The sequence below is a fragment of the Rhinopithecus roxellana genome, chromosome 16 (assembly GCF_007565055.1).
Source record: "Rhinopithecus roxellana isolate Shanxi Qingling chromosome 16, ASM756505v1, whole genome shotgun sequence".
Taxonomy (NCBI): Eukaryota; Metazoa; Chordata; class Mammalia; order Primates; family Cercopithecidae; genus Rhinopithecus; species Rhinopithecus roxellana.
Window position 1 is genome coordinate 69,290,448 of NC_044564.1, and position 16,591 is coordinate 69,307,038.

Here is a 16,591-nt window from a genome sequence, read left to right on the forward strand (position 1 = left end):
CATGAGTTGTTTTTATAGATCCTTTGAAAATACAGAAATGCTCTAGAAATATCAGATATTATATATTTGGCTTTGTATATTTATATAGATGTTTTAAGTAAAAATACCACTTTATAGTAATAATTAAAAACAAATCTGCTTAAAACTCATTATCTGAGCCAACTGTGGAAGTAGTCAATAAAAATATACATAAGCAGATTCATAGTAGCAACACCTTATTTATCTGAGCTTGTCTTTTCTCAACAATGCTAATACATAAGACTTCTCAGCTATAACAGAAGTTCCTGGAGACTTCTTAGCTATAACGGAAGTTCCCTATGACAGTTTCAAGAATTGTTAACGGAAGCTATTGTAGATTGTGGCAACAGTTATATGACTATGTTCGCTACAGCTGTGATTGTTGCTTAAAGTACACATGGGAACATTCTTTAATTAATCATCTTCAGAACAAGGGATGTCATACACTGGAATATATAAATAAAGTATTTGAGTATGTATTTATATTTCATATCAAATTAAATTTAAGGCACTTAGAAATATTGTGACATTTTTATGACACTTTAAATTTGCAAAGCGTTTCACATACTTTCACAATTTGAGAAATACAGAATATCCATGAGTTAATTGGATCAGAATTATTATCCTGTTTTTATATAGAAAGAAAAGAGACTGCATGAGTAAATGACTTATCCATGGGTCGTGGTTAGTAAGTGGTAGTTGTAAAACTTGAACCTTGTGTTCTGACTATAGAGTCATCTGTCTCTAATCATCCTGCACAGATTTTTAAGAAAATAAAAATACTGACATATTTTACATTTTACCACTTATAGTAGAATTTTTTCAAAATTATATTAAAAATATAATAATTTGACCCAAAAATTTTAGATTCACATATAGTTATGGTTAGCCAAGCAAAAGAATTTTAATGCTCTTACTAGTTTCATTTGAATGGACATTTATATGGCTTCTGTGACTTCCATAGCTAAACACTGTGAACACGTATTCTGAAAACTGACCATATCGTGTTTGAATTGATTGTTCATCTATCTGAAGAAAGTATGAAGTTATTGACATCCGTACTTGTATATTTAATCTTTATTTTCTAGTCTGATTCTATAACTTTTAAATATACCTAATGTAAAATAAATGATCTCTTCTCATCAGATGTGTGATTTTATACATCTCCTAAAATTCCCCCTAGACTGTTTCTGAGAATTGTATTCCTATTCCAGTCTGTGTTATCATAGCTGACTTAAGATTTTCTATAATAGGCCGGGCGCGGTGGCTCAAGCCTGTAATCCCAGCACTTTGGGAGGCCGAGACGGGCGGATCACAAGGTCAGGAGATCGAGACCATCCTGGCTAACACGGTGAAACCCGTCTCTACTAAAAATACAAAAACTAGCCGGGCGAGGTGGCGGGCGCCTGTAGTCCCAGCTACTCGGGAGGCTGAGGCAGGAGAATGGCGTAAACCCGGGAGGCGGAGCTTGCAGTGAGCTGAGATCCGGCCACTGCACTCCAGTCCGGGTGACAGAGCGAGACTCCGCCTCAAAAAAAAAAAAAAAAAAAAAAAAAAAAAAAAAAAAAAAGATTTTCTATAATAAACTACTCTTTTCAATTGTCACCCATTAGTAATTAATACCACTAATATTACCAAAATTACCTATCTTTTAAATCATACTATTTGAAACTCTCTAGTATTCTGTCACACCCTTTATTTACCCATTTTATAATTATTGATACATAATAGTTCATATTTATGGGGTACATGTGATATTTTCTTACATGCATACAATGTGAATTGTATGCATTGTGTGGATAATTGTAATATCCATTATCTCAAAAATTTATTTCTTTGTGTTGAGAACATTCCAGATCTTCTCTTACAGCTATTTTGAAGCATACAATAAATTATTGCTAACTGTAGTTGCCCTACTATACTATTGAACACTAGAACTTATTCCTTCTACCTAACTGTATTTTTGTACACATTAACCAAGTTCTCTTCACCCCAACTCCTGCCACCCTTTGTAGCCTCTGGTAACCACCATTGTACTTACTACCTTCGTGTGATCAATTTTATTTAGCACCTGCATGTGAGTGAGAATGTGTGATATTTGTATTTCTGTGCCTGGCTTATTTTATTTATCATAATGTCCTTCAGTTACTCCCATCTTGTTGGAAATGACAGGATTTTATTCCCTTTTCATGGCTAAATAGTATTCTATTGTGTATATATATCACATTTTCTTTATCCATTCATCTCTTGTTGGATAACTAGATTGCTTCTGTATCTTGACTGTTATGAATGATGTTGCAGTGAACATGGGAATGGAGATATTTCTTTGACATACTAATATCATTTCCTTTAGCTGTATACCCAGTAATGGGATTCTTGGATCATATGGTAGTTCTGTTTCTAGTTTTTTTGCAGAAACTCCATACTGTTTTCCATAGTGGCTGTACTAATTTGCATTCCCATCAATAGTCTATGAAAATTCCCTTTTCTCTACTTCCTCACCAGCATCCGTTAATTTTTGTCTTTTTGATAATAGCCATTTTGACTGGAGTGAGATGGTACCTCATTGTGGTTTTGATTTGCATATCACTGATGATTAATGACATTGAGCATTTTTTCTTATACCTTTTGGCCATTTATGTCTTTTTTTTAGAGAAATGTCTGTTCAAATCTTTTGTCCATTTTTAATTGGATTTTTTTTGCTGCTGTTTTGAGTTCTTTGTGTATTATTGTTATTAATCCCTTTACAGACAACTTTGCAAGTTATTTTTCTCATTATTTAGGTTGTCTCTTTGTTGATTGTTTCCATTGCTGTGCAGAAGCATTTCAGCTTGATATAATCCCATTTGTCTATTTTTGCTTTTGTTACCTGTGCTTTTGAGATCTTACTCAAAAAATATTGGCCCAAACCAATGCCTTGAAGTATGTTTTCTCAATGTTTTTTCCTAGTAGTTTCACAGTTGTGGACTTCGTATTAAAGTCTTTAATCCATTTTGATTTATTTACCCATTCCTGAGACTTCAGTGAGCTATTAATTAACAGTCCTAGGAACATTGTTTAATTTGTAGAAGATTAAGATCTGTACCCAGATATATCACTTACTAGGTGTAACACCTGAAGGAAGCAACATGTTTTCTAAGTGATTAATTCCTTATCTGTAAAAAGATAAGAGATCAAACAAATGTATTTCATAGGAAAACTAGGAAGCATCTTATTGAAGCACTTCTCTGCATGCTTAGGGATACTGATAACTCTTCTGCAAAAGTATTCCTCTACACTCCTCTACATAAAGTAAATAGTAGAATTGCTGCCTTTTTGTTTTCCATATTAAATCATTAGTTTTAAGGTAAATTTATTTTCATCCTTATGATGATCTTTTATCAATGTGAGAGACCCAGTACTTTGAAACATGAATAAAATGAAGTAAATCCAAACCTGGAGAAATTCGGGGAAATAGTAGACCACTAGAGACAAAAAGTAAAATTTATCAAGGCACCAAAACAAAAAACAAAAAACAGAAAACCTTCAATGGAATGAATGAATGACAGCTTAAATTCTCAGCCAACGTGCTAAAAAATATTTGTAATGCACAAGAAATTACAAGTGGCCTGATATTTGAAAACCATAGAGAGTGTTTAGAAGTGAAATCATACAATAAGTAAAATTAAAAGTTCACTGACTGTAATTACATACAGGGGAAGAGCTTCAGAATTAGTTAACTGGATGAGGGAATTACTTGACTAGATGATAGATAGAATAATTTATTCAGAATATGGCATAGAGACAAATGAAAAACACAGAAGATATATGAGTTATAAAGGTAAAAAGAGGGTCTATCATTAATTAGGATTCCTGAAGGATGGGAGATTAAATGGTGAAAATTGTTTTTTCAAGAGATGTTAGAATGGCAACTGACTTCTCAAAAGCAATAGTAGAAACCGTAAGACAGTGGAATAGATCTTCAGTGTGTGCTGAAATAAAATGCATCAGTATAAATTCTATTCTCTGTTAAAATATTTCTTAAGATGAGGATCTGCCCAAGTGTGGTGGCTCATGCCTGTAATCTCAGCACTTTGGGAGGCCGAGGTGGGCAGATCACCTGAGGTCATGAGTTCGAGACCAGCCTGGCCAACATAGTGAAACCCTGTGTCTACTAAAAATACAAACAATTAGCTGGGCATGGTGGCGTGTGCCTGTAATCCTAGCTACTCAGGAGGCTGAGGCAGGAGAATCGCTTGAGTCTGGGAGGCAGAGGTTGCAGTGAGTGAGCTATCAGGCCACTGCACTGCAGCTTGGGTGACAGAGCAAGACTTGGTCTCAAAAAAAAAAAAAAAAAAAATTAGGATCAGAAAAAAAGTGATAAATAGCTTGACTTATAACTGTCTTTAAGGTGAAGCTTTAAGTATGATGCTTACTGTACATTTGATAGATAACATATCAAGTTAAGAAAGTTTTCTTTTATTTTTAGCTTTCTTTTTTTTTTGAGATGCAGTCTTGCTCTGTTTTCCAAGCTGGAGTGCAATGACACAATCTTGGCTCACTGCAACCTCCACCTCCCGGGTTCAAGCGATTCTCCTGCCTCAGCCTCCTGAGTAGCTGGGATTACAGGCGCCTGCCACCATGTCTGTCTAATTTTTGTATTTTTTAGTAGAGACAGGGGTTCACCATGTTGGCCAGGCTGGTCTTGAACTCCTGACCTCAGGTGATCCACCCACCTCAGCCACCATGCCCAGCCCTATTTTTAGGTTTCTAAGAGTTTGCAGTGGTTTTGTTTGTTTCTTTTTTTTTGTTTTTGTTGTTGTTGTTGTTGAAACAGGGCCTTGCTCTGTTGCCCAGGCTGGAGTGCAGTGACATGATCATGGCTCACTGTAACCTCAAACTGCTGGGTGTGTGTCACCATGCCCAACTATTTAAAAAATTTTTTTGTAGAGATGGGATCTCACTTTGTTGCTCAGGCTTGTCTTGAACACATGACCTCAAGCAGTCCTCTCACCTTGGCCTCCCAAAGTTCTGGGGTTATAGGCATGAACTACCATGCCCAGCCAGTAAGAGTTTTTAATTAAGAAAAATTGTTTAGTTAAATAACTTTTTGAAATTTATGGAGATGATACTAAGAGTTTTCCCCAATTTACTCTGTTGATATAGTGAATTACATTAATAGGTTTCCTTATGCTGATCTATTCTTATATTCTGGAGGTAAACTCTACTTAATGATATTGTTCTCTTATTAGATTATATAACTGCATGATCTGTAGTGATATTCCCTGTTTCATTTTTGACAAGAGGGTTTGTCTTCTCTCTTTTTATTTTTCTTATTCTTGCTAGAGACAACAATTTTATTGATTTTTCAAGAGCCAGCTTTTTGTTTCATTGATTTTCTTTGTTTTTCTGTTGTCAGTTTTATTTATTTCTTCTCTTATCTTTATTAGTTCCTTTTTTTTGCTTGCTTTGGGTTTATTTTGCTCTTTTTCTAACTGCTTGCTATAAGATCTTAGAATTCTCTTTTCTGATATAACTGTTTAGTGCTATAAATTTCCCTTCTATCACTGCTTTAGCTGCATCCCATATTCTTTTGATATACTTTATTTTGCATTTCATTACATTATTGCTTTTTAAATTTTCTCTGAATCTGCCTCTTTGACGTGTGTATTATTTAAAAATATATTGTTTAATTTATGAGTGTTTACAGATTTTCCTATTCCTTTTTTGTTATCAAATTTTTATTGTATTCCATATGACCAGAGGCTAGTCTTTGTATATTTCCAAATGTGTTGAGGTTGGTTTTATGGTCTAGATATGGTCTATCTTGTTGAATATTTCATGGGAACTTGAACAAAATTACGATTTCAGCTGCTGTTGAATAGAGTGTTCTATAGTATTTGCTAACAATGAAGTACTTTTAATTAAGGTATGTACTTTTTTTTAAGTGTAGTGATATAGCACACTTAATAGATTGTCTATGAAGTCTCTCTTCATTCCTGAAGGATATAGAATTTGCAGACAACAGTTCTTTAACAAAAAAAAAGTTGTTGTGTTGTTTTGAAAAACAATTGTGCCACTTTTCTTTTGGCCTCCATAGTTTCAGTTAAGAAATCTACTGTCATTCAAATTAGCATATCCCTATAAGTAATGCATTATTTCTGTCTGGCTACTTTCAATATTTTTTTGTCTTTAGTTATTAAAAGTTGACTTTTAAAAGTAGTCCATTACTTAAAGTGTGATTTCTCCAAAAACAAGTTATTAAGAATGTGTCCTATATTGCAAAGATAATATTTTTTCTTCCTGACTGTATGAGACTGGAGAAACTGTCTGAATAATTAATTACTCTGGGCTTATTTCTGCATCACTTTGCCTCAGTTCTGGAGCTTAGTGCCTAGAGTTCTACTAGGAATAATCAGTGGGTTTTTTTTTTTTTTTTTTTTTTTTTTTTTTGGTTGGTGTTTGTTTCTAAGAGATATTTTTGGAAAGAGAGGCATTCATTCTGATTTCATCTGCTTTATAGTTTCTACAAAGCCCTTACTGTTCCAATAATGCTTTCTGGACTTGTGTTATTTTTATGAATTTATTTTTATACTGCATTTGCATTCCAGTGGTATAACTACGCCTCCAAAAATGGTACCTTTTAAACTTTTAAGATAATGCACTGTCACAATGGCTGTTAAGACTATGATTAAAAGATGGTAGGAGGAGCATTTTGAAATATGAAGTGGAATTTGACCTTAGACTATGAAGGGTAGTGAGAGTACTTAAAGGGTGGCTTTTTTTTTTTCTTTCTTTGAGACAGAGTTACACTCTTGTTGCCCAGGTTGGAGTGCAATGGCGCGATCTCAGCTCACTGCAACCTCTGCCCACCCTGGATTCAAGGGATTCTCCTGCCTCAGCCTCCTGAGTAACTGTGATTACAGGTGCATGCCAACACGTCTGGCTAATTTTTGTATTTTTAGTAGAGACAGGGTTTCACCACATTGGCCAGGCTGGTCTCAAACTCCTGACCTCAGATGATCCACCTGTCTTGGCCTCCCAAAGTGCTAGGATTACAGGTGTGAGCCACCGCAGCTGGCCAGGGTAGCTCCTTTTTTGTGGGCACACTTACCATCTGACCTGTCAAGGTAACAAATTCCCTAGCCCTTGTCCACCCAGCTGGTATTTCTATATCTTTATATTAGAATGTGGCTGTGCCTCTAGGCTAGGGGATACAAGAAAAACAAATAAATATATTTCCTTATTCTTATCCAAGTGGTGGTCTAGCCTCCTTTTGTGATATTTATTTACCTTTTACATTATAAACAATTTAAAAGCAAGAATATACTTTACCTAATTTTGTATGTTCTATAGTGCCACACCATAATTTGATAAATATTACATATTTTCTCAATATTCATAAAAAATGTTATAAATATATACTGCTGTTTAGTTTATGATTAAACATCATTGTCTTCTCTGATTTCTTGATGAATTATTGATTCCCCTACCATCTGAGTCAGATCCAGCTAAATTCTGCAATAGCACATTTTGCTTCAGAAACTTTTTTGGCAATAGCAATCTTAAAGCAGTTTCCTTGTTAGAATTTGAGTTTTCAAGTTTTCTTCATATGTTGTCCAATTACATTAACCAAATAATCTTAAATTAGTTTAATCAAGCCTCAAGTAAAAGACTTTTGCCAAGTGTCAGAATTTGGAATTAAAAACAACAGAGCACAGCCCATTCAACAAATGCCTTGAGTTTTCTAGTTAATGTAGCATATAAACATTGAGTATGAAAACTACTAAATCTGAAGAGATGTTTAGCAAACTCTTTAATATGAAAAGGGCCTTATTTCATGGATCTTCATTTTAAAAATTTATGTATTTGGAGTTATGTGATTGTTATTGTATCCAAACTTGTATTTGTCCTTGGTTTATATTTCTTTACAGAATTCTTATTTGAAAAATTAAAGGTATTACACTGTACTGGGGCCATTTTTTTCCTGTCAAGAATTGCAGAATTTTAAATAGCCTCATTTCCATTTTTGTGATCTGTGTTCACACTTCTAGTAATAATGAAGTAGAAAACTACTTTTTTTGTACCTTATTGCTAATCTCCAGAGTTTTCTTTTACCTTACCCCAATAGTTTGTGTAGTACACATTCCTTGTAGGGTATTCAGTTTATATACGTCAGATTCTCTAGGGCCATGGCTTTTGCCAGATGAAGCACTTTTGATTTTGAGGCTGATGAAACACAGTGCTCTTATTGATCTGTGCATGACATAGCCTGTCTCTCTCCTAGCAGAGTGTAGCAACATTTATCCAGGAATTTGCAAAATGTCACTTGGATCATGTTCGCAAGGTAAACTGTGCAAAACCCAGGATCAGAGCTGAGAATCCATGTGCAATTGGACGTGACTGTCTTATTCCTATGTCCTGTCTTCTATTCTAGATGAAGCAAGTGGTATTTGTTAACAGAATGTCTGTGGCCTATATTAGACTTTGTAGGAAACTATTATTACCACTTAGAACACTGTGTACTATAAAATTGTACTTCTTATACTCTGTTTTCAGATTCATTTCTTATCTTTTACTAAAGAAAATATTAATATGAGAATATGTGACCTGAATAGCATCAGTTAGAAATTTCTTTTCTGTTTAAAATAAAGCAGTGTTATAATATATTGCATAATTTTATATTTCTAGTAGTGTCCTCATTTTTTACATCAACATACTTTCAGGTAGGTATGTCTCATCAGTATCAATATTTCAGGAACTGAAAAATTATAGTATATTTATCACTATTTAATTGATATAATATTTAATTATGCATATATTTTAGAGTTTAGTTTTAAATGACTAGAATATTCGTATGCACATGGATAGGTATGTTTGTTACAATTCAATTTAGTTTAATGTACCTAACACATGTAAAGTGCTATAATAATGGGATATTCAACAATGAATTAAATATGATCCTTGTCCCCTGTAATAACAGAGTTGTACATGTGTATAATAACAAAAGGAAATTGTGAGGTATAGAGATATATATGTATATATGTGCATGTGTATGTATACCATGGATGTTTAAATCCATATGGAGAGAGAAAGTCATTCATTGCTGTCATTCTTGATTAAGGCTTTTGAAGGAGTGGTATTTGGACTTAACCTTAAGGTTTGGTATAATTTTGGAAGTTGTGTGCATTGAGCAAAGTCATTAGAAGAAAAGAAAGCTTGAAAAGACATCTAACTGACATAGCAGTTTGTTGAGAATAGTGAATAATCTGGTTTGCCTGTGGTTCTCAGCCCTGACCACTTATTATCCTCACCTGGGGAACTTTGAAAACTAGTTGTACCAAGACCTCACCCTACACCAGTTAAATTTGAATATCTAAGAGTTAGGCCCTGTACCTTGGTAGTTTCTTAAAGCTCTCAGGTGATTCTAATGTAGAATAAGGACTGAGACTAAGGCTGGAGAGACTAGAGATTGAATGCAAGCAGCTAGATAAATTATTGTTTAAATATCAAGGAATGATTAGGAAGAGATCTAGACAATATTAATAGAAATAGGAAGTTTTTTAAAAAACAAGAGACTTTGCAGTGTTATAACACAAAAAGTTTGATGACTAACTGCATATGGGAAGGTAAAGAAAAAAGAGGTATTTAAGATATTTTTCAGGTTTTTAACAAAGTGAGTAGAAAGTTGATGATAGAAGAATTATATTTGTGACAATGTAATATACTAAATATTGTGGCGAGAAAATACCAAGAAAGTTAATAAAATATTAAAAAGAGCCTCACAAATGCATACTAGAACTTGCAAAAAAAAAAAAAAAAAAAAAAAAAAAGAAACTAAATCCTTAGGATCTAAAATCAACAACAGCTTATCGTTTGTAGCCAAGTGGTAATTTGTTAGTGAACTGGAAATATCAAGTATGTAGCAGGATATGAGCTTAAAATTTATGGGATAGGCCTGGCCTAGACATATAAATTTTGCAGCCATGAGTATGTAGATGGCATTTAAAAATGAAGGTGAATGAAATCACCAAGGGAGTGGAGATAGGTAGAAAAGAGATAAGGTCCAAGATCTGAGCTCTAGGCCCTCCAGTATTTAGAAGTTGGACAGATGAGAAAGAACCAGAAAGGAGAGCCAGTGAAAGGGAAAAGCAAGAGAAAGGAGTATCTTAGAAGCCTAGAAGCCAAATGATTAAAGTATATCAAGAAGGGAATGATATACTTTATCATTCTCTATGCCAACTGCTGCTTATTAGAATGACTTCATGGGAGGAATTGAGGAATGGGAACAGAAAGAGAGGAATTGGAGGATATAATTAAATATGCATACATTTTAGAGTTATTTTGAGGAGCTTTGCTGGAAAAGTGAGCAGAGAGCCTCTAAAATATAAACACATAATAACTTAGGCTCAAAATAAATAATTCATTTATTCATAATATCAGTACTGTTAAGTAATGCTGATAAAAAGTCATTAAAGATATACATTAACAGGGCAATAAGAAGTCTTTCTCTAAGTATTTATTAAAAATGTTCACATAATTAGGCCACAAAACAACATTCCACAAATTCCAAAGGATTTGTATCATATGAATAATATTGTCTAACACAAGTGAAGTAGAACATACTTTAAAAAGTTAACGTAAAATATCTGATGTGAATTTATAGAGCCATTTCTAAAAACTAATGGGTCAAAGAAGAAAACAAAATGAAAATGAAAAATACTTCAGATTGAATGACAATAAAATAATACATATTGAAACATTTAGAATGTGGCTAAGGTGGTACTCAGATGGAAATTTATGTCCTTAAATACTGGTAGTAAGACTAGAAGTCTAAAAATCACAGAGCTAAACACTTTATTTAAGAATGAGAAATTGAATAAACCAAGTGTTGTAGACTAAATATATGTGTTCCCCCATAATTTATAACCCCCAATGTGAACATTTCAAAAGTGGAGCCTTTGAGAATTAATTAGGGTTACATTGGTTCATGAGGGTGGGGCCCCCATGATGGGATTAATGCCTTTATAAAAAGAAGAGGCCGGGCGCGGTGGCTCATGCCTGTAATCCCAGCACTTTGCGAGGCTGAGACGGGCGGACCATGATGAGATCGGGAGATTGAGACCATCCTGGCTAACAGTGTGAAACCCCGTCTCTACTAAAAAATACAAAAAATTAGCCGGGCGTGGTGGCGGGCGCCTGTAGTCCCAGCTACTCGGGAGGCTGAGGCAGGAGAATGGCGTGAACCTGGGAGGAGGAGCTTGCAGTGAGCCGAGATCGTGCCACTGCACTCCAGCCTCGGCGACAGAGCAAGACTCCGTCTCAAAAAAAAAAAAAAAAGAGGAAGAAACAGTAGATCTCTCTGCTCTCTGCCATGTGCAGATAGATGAGAACATGGCCATCTGCCAACTTGGAAGAAAATGGCCTCACCAGACACCAGATCTACCCACAACTTGATCTTGGACTTCCCAGCATCCAGATCATGATAAATAAATGTTTGTTATTTAAGCCACCCAGTCTATGATAATTTATTATAGCAGCCCAAACTATGACACCCAAAGAAAATAGAAAGAAATATTAAAATAAGGGCAGAGTTGATATTGTAGAAAGTAAAAATGCAGTGGACATGATCAACAAATCCAAAAGCTGGATCACTGAGACTAGTAAGTTGACAAACATTAACAAGTGTTGATAAGGATATAGAGAAATTGTAACCTTCATACAATGCTATGGGAATGTAAAATGGCACAGGCATTTTGGGAAATGGTTTGACAGATCCTTGCAAAGTGAAACATAGAGTTACCAAATAACCTTGTACATTCATTTATAGAAGCACTATTCATAGTAGCCCAAAAGGGGAAACAGCCTGTGGGTCCATCAACTTATAAATGGAGAAAAAACTGGGGTGTATCCATACAGTGGATTATCATTCATTAATAAAAGGGAGTAAAATGCTAACATATGTTACGGTATGGATGAACCTTGAAAGCATATTGCCAAGTGGGAGAAGCTAATAATAAAAGACCATATACAGTATGATTCTATTTATGTAAAATGTCCAGAAAAGGCAAGATCCATAGACAGAAAGTGGATTCAGTGGTTGACTAGAGCCAGGGATGGGAAAGGAGTTTCTGTAAATGGGCATGAGGTTCTTTAGAAGTACTCTACAGTTAGTCTGTTGTGATAATTGCACAACTCTGTAAATATACTAAACGTGGTTAAGAAATAAAGAGGTGTACACCTTAAAAAGATAAAAACATGCCAACCAAGAATATTATGTCTGGCAAAACTGTCTTCAAAAATGAAAGTGAAAGAGACTTTCCCAGACAAACAAAGTAGAGGGACTTCATCACCGCTAGACCTTTCTTAGAAGAAATACTAAACGAGTTATTCAAGTTGAAACAAAAAGATGCTAAATAGCAATACTTAAAAGCATGTGAAAGTATAAAGGTCACTGGTAAGGGTAAATAGTGGTATGTAATCACTTTTTATTCTGGCATAGAAATTACAATAAAAGGTATTAAAAACATAACTAAAAATATGATAATGAGTACATAATATAAAAAGATGTAATTTGTTTCACCAAATTACATGTGAGGGGAGAAGTAAAAGTATGAATATTTTGTATGTGATTGAAGTTACATTGTTATCAGCTTAAAAGATTGTTATAAACAATATATGTTATGTAAGCTCCATGGTGATCATAAAGAAAATACCTATAGAAGATACACAAAGAAAGTGAGTAAGGAGTCAAAGCATGTCACTGCAAAAAAAAAAAAAAAAAAAAAAATAGCAATGAAATACAATGGAAGATAGCAACAGAGGAAAAGAGAGACAAAAGAGCTATAAGACAGAAAACAGCAAAGTGGCAATAGGAAATTTTTTCACCATCCATATTTAAATATAAATGGATTACATTCCCCAGTCAAGAGATGGAGAGTTGCCAAATGGATTAAAAAAACAGAATCCAACTATATCCTGTCTCCATGAGACTCACTTTAGTTTTAATGACACAGGCTTATAGTGAAGGGATAGAAAACTATATTCCATACAAAGGGAAAGCAAAGGAGAGAAGGGGTGACTATACCAATATCAGATATTAAATCAGAAACTTTTAGAAGAGACAAAGACATTCACCTGAAAGAAGGGCCTATTCACCTAGAAGATAAAACAGTTATAAATATTTATGCACCAAACCTCAGAACTCCTGTATGTATAGTAAGCAAATTTTGACAGAGCTGAAGGGAGAAATAGGCAGCAACACAATAATAGGAGATGTAAGCATTCCACTTTCAACAATGGATAGAACAAGATTAATAGGTAATCAGAGAACTTGAACAAAACTGTGGACCAATTGAACCTAACGGATGTGTAGAGAATACTCTACCCAACAACAGCAGAATATATATTATTCACAAGTGCACATGAAACATTTTCCAGGATAGACTACATGTTAGGCCAAAAACATACCTTAAATTTAAGAAGGTTGAAATAATACAAAGTACCTTTTCTGATCATAATGGTATAAAACTAAAGATCAGTAGCAGAAGGACAACTGTAAAATCCACAAATGTGTAGAAATTAACCAAAATATTCTCTTTTTTTTTGAGACTGAGTCTCGCTCTGTCACCCAGGCTGGAGTGCAGTGGCATGATCTCAGCTCACTGCAACCTGCACCTCCTGGGTTCAAGTGATTCTCCTGCCTGAGCCTCCTGAGTAGCTAGGATTACAGGCACGAGCCACAATGCCTGGCTAATTTTTTGTATTTTTGTAGAGACGAGGTTTCGCTGTGTTGGCCAGGCTGGTCTCAAACTCTTGACCTCAAGTGATTCACTCGTCTTGGCCTTTTAAAGTGCTGGGATTACAGGCATAAGCCACCACGCCCAGCTAAACCAAACAGTCTTAAACAACCAATGGGTTAAAGATGTCACAAAGAAAATTAGAAAATACCCTGAGACAAATGAAAATGAAAACATAACATACTTGAATTTATGGGCTGCAAGCATAAGCAGCTGTAAGAGGGAAGTTTATGTACCGTACACTTGAAAATTTGTTAAGAAAGTAGATCTCGTGTTTTATACCACAATAAAAAAGGTAAAAAAATTTTTTGATAAAATTAAATGTCTGTTCATGATAAAAATTATCTTAGCAAACTAGGACTAGCAGGGAACTTTCTTATTGTGTTAAAAGATGTCTACCAGAAACCTGAAACAGTTGTTAAAAGGTGTGTACCAAAAACTTGAACTAGCCATCATACTTAATGATAGAAGTTAGAAGCATTCTTTTTGAAATCAGGAAGAATACTTCTATGCCTGCTATCATTGTTTGTCTTTGATGTTGTGCTTGAGTACCTAACTAGCACATTAATATAAGTGACAGCAGTGAAAGTTAAATCTATTAGAAATGAAGAAACAAAACCATCATTAGTTCCCATATGTTATGCTTGTCTCCACAGAATCTCAAGACAAATTACTATGATTATAAAAGATTTCAGCAAGATTGCTGGATCAATAATATACTGAGATATTAGTACTCATATTCACCAGCAATCAACAGAATATGCAATTTAACAGAAAAATTTGTTTAAATAATAGCAGGTGTCTAGGAAGGGAAGTCATATTATAATTTCAGGGATTGTTAAAATGTGAAATAGTGTTTTTAAATTGCTATATGTTTGGGGAGTCTATATGTATCTATATTCTAAAAGTACAAAGAAAGGTAAGGGAAAAATAAACCCCAAAGTTATTCAGGATGGTGATTATTTCTGGTGGGTCAGGAGAGATGTTCATAGCTTCAACTGTATTGGTAATATATTCTTTGTTGACTGGTTAATACATAGGCATTCATTGTATTTTTCTTTATATTGAAATATTTCATTAAAAATGAAGAAGGAAATCTACTGATGTCATTAGTCAGAGAAAGAATGCTGGAGGTGGAACACATCTTTGCAGCAAGATCTTAAGTTCGGGGGAGTTAACTGCTATATGGGCAAAGAGGATTCAGAGAAGGAGAACCAAAAGAACTGTACAGAGAACGTGGAGGAAAAATTGAGTACTTTAATAAAGAAACAAGGGAGAGAAAGTTTTTAACAAGAAAAAGAGAAGCTTTGGTCAACAGTGTCAGATCCCATAGAGGAACTGATAATAGAAAACTGAGAAGAGACTGTTGGACTTTACTAAGAAGACTGTATTAACAAGACTATCTTGATAGCAAGTGATAGAAACAGATTTCAAACTAACATAAGAAAAAAACACAAAATCAAAGGATGAACTGTAGATTATAGACTTGGTAAAGGTACAGAAAATTGGAAACAGACACCCTAATGTTTTTAATGCTTCTATTTCACATCTCTTCATTCCACACCAGACCAGCTTTCTCCATGCAGCTTTGGCTGTGTGTATTGGCCATGTGGTAAGCCTACATTCTTATAGCTCTGCCTCAGAGAAGAAAAGAACTACTCATTCTCATCTTCTACTCTTCCTCTAATTTACAAGATAGTTAAATTTGCAGAGCCACAGGAATACAAATACTTTGTCTGTATGTCATTTTGAGTTAGGATTTAGGTTTATTTCATTATATGTTAATTTTCTCCTACATGAATAATTGACAGGAATTTCAGAGTCATGCAGGATACAGAGTAGTTTCTATTGGGCAAGACTGATTTATACATTGCAGTACTTACGTATTCTTTGCTGTCACCCACTTCAGTTGCCAATCATTGTGGCACTCAAAAGTGCCCCAACAAATTTCCAAAATACACATCTGGATAGTATCTACTATTTGAGAACTACTGATTTAGAAGAAAAGCAGATCAACTGGGTTGATTAGTAAAAATGAAAGAACACCCAGACTTAACCTCTTACTAAAGGTCTACATGAATCATTGTCCTTGATGTAGCATAACTGCCTGAGAGTCAGGTATTTATTTGACTTTATTTATTGAGTGACCTACTTTGTTAGGTCAAGCCTTTTTACTTGAAAGAATATGATAAACAGAAAACAATTCTGAATAGAAAATGAAGGGAAGGATGATGGTAGAAGTTCCTATGTGGAATTTTGTGTGTTGGAAAAAATAGCTTTTCAGTGAAATCTGTGAGAAATACCTTAAATAATATAGTATAGGTCAAAGCTTTGCAAATGTCTTTTTTCTATATAAAAGAAATTCCTACTGTATGCTATGAAAGACTTTTTTTGGTAATTTTTACATATGTTAGTCCTTAGTTTTTAAAATCCCATTTTAAATGGTATCAGTAACTTTTTATTTCGTCAAATCCAAAGATTTTTAAAAGTCCTTCCTGAAAATGTCCATTTTTCACTCTCTTGAATCTTATGAAATTTATACAGGGAACAGAAGAAAAACATTATTGTTTCTCTTGAGAATTTTTGCAGGGTATATTTATAAATGATCAACATCATATGAATACTTAGTACTGCTGCTGTTAAATTTGTAATGAGTTGCAGGGTTTTGAAATTCCTTGACTGGCTTTCATCCAAGTACTTTATTTTCAAGGCTTAGATACAGTACAATCAATGAGAGACATACAGTTAACTATTGATCCTATCATGAAAATATTTCAGTTTTTAAGTATTAAGAT

At 34.3% G+C, this 16,591-nt stretch overlaps 1 protein-coding gene across 2 annotated transcripts in view; it reads left to right on the plus strand.

Annotated features, from left to right (window-relative positions):
• The window catches only part of CNTLN (centlein), a 391,924-nt gene that overhangs the window by 310,206 nt on the left and 65,127 nt on the right, over positions 1-16,591 (plus strand). The gene's annotated exons all lie outside the window — the stretch shown is intronic.